Raw genomic sequence first — 1,283 nt, forward strand, 5'->3', positions numbered from 1 at the left:
TAAATTTACATGTGAAGAATAAATATATATTTTAGATATAATATTTATATATATTTTGTCTTGCTCTGTGGCCCAGACTGGAGTGCACTGGCACGATCTTGGCTCACTGCAACCTCCACCTCCCCGGTTCAAGCGATTCCCCTGCCTCAGCCTCCCGAGTAGCTGGGATTATAGCTGCCCATCACCACACCTGGCTATTTTTTGTGTTTTTAATAGAGATGGGGTTTCACCATGTTGATCAGGCTGGTCTTGAACTCCTGACCTCAGGTGATGCACATGTCTTGGCCTCCCAAAGTGCTGGGATTACAGGTGTGAGCCACCATGCCTGGCCCTAAAAATATATATATTTTTAATTTGACAGACACAATGTGTATTCTGTAAAACACGACATTTTGGAGTACATATACATTGTCAAATGCTTAACTCGAGGTAATTAATGCTTTACCTCACATAGCTAACATTTTTGTGGTGAGAGCACATAACATTGTCATCACTTTTCAAAAATACAAATACACTACTATAATCACCATGTTGTACAAAAATATCTTGAACTTATTCCTCCTACATAACTATAATTAGGTATAAATTGACACCGGACATCTTTCCAAACCTCCCTTGTTTCTGAATACCTTGGCATCTAGTGGTCACCATTTTACTTTCTACTTTGATGAGATTAAGTTATTTAGAATCCATGTGTAAGTGACATCATGAAATATTCGTTTTTCTGTGCCTGGCTTATTTCAACTAATATAATGCCCTCTAGATTAATCCATGTGATTGAAAATAATATAATTTTTTTAGATGAATAGTATTCCATTATGTATATCTACCACATTGTCTTTATTTACTCATTAGATGCTGAATGCTTTATTTTATTTTTATATTAACCCATTGTCACATGTATGATTTGCACATATTTTCTGCCATTTTTTAGTTGCCTCACCTTGTTGATTGTATCAGATTGGGTGCAGCAGCTTTTTAATTTGAAGTAATCTGACTCATCTATTTTTCCTTTGGTTGTCTGGAATTTTGAAGTTAAATTTAAAAAGTCACTGCCCAGACCAATGTTATGGTGTTTTCACTCTATTTTTTCTATTAGTTTCTAATTTACCTCTAAGTTTCTAGTTTATTTTGAGTGATTTTTATACATGGTGTGAAATGAGGGTCTCATTGCTCTGCATGTGGCCATAAGGTTTTCTCAACACCATTTATTGAAGATACTGTCCTTTCCCTATAAAATTGTCACCTATATTCAAAATCAGTTGACTGTGAATACGTGGTTA

This window comes from Colobus angolensis, unplaced genomic scaffold (genome assembly GCF_000951035.1).
Source record: "Colobus angolensis palliatus isolate OR3802 unplaced genomic scaffold, Cang.pa_1.0 Scaffold417, whole genome shotgun sequence".
Classification (NCBI taxonomy): Eukaryota; Metazoa; Chordata; class Mammalia; order Primates; family Cercopithecidae; genus Colobus; species Colobus angolensis.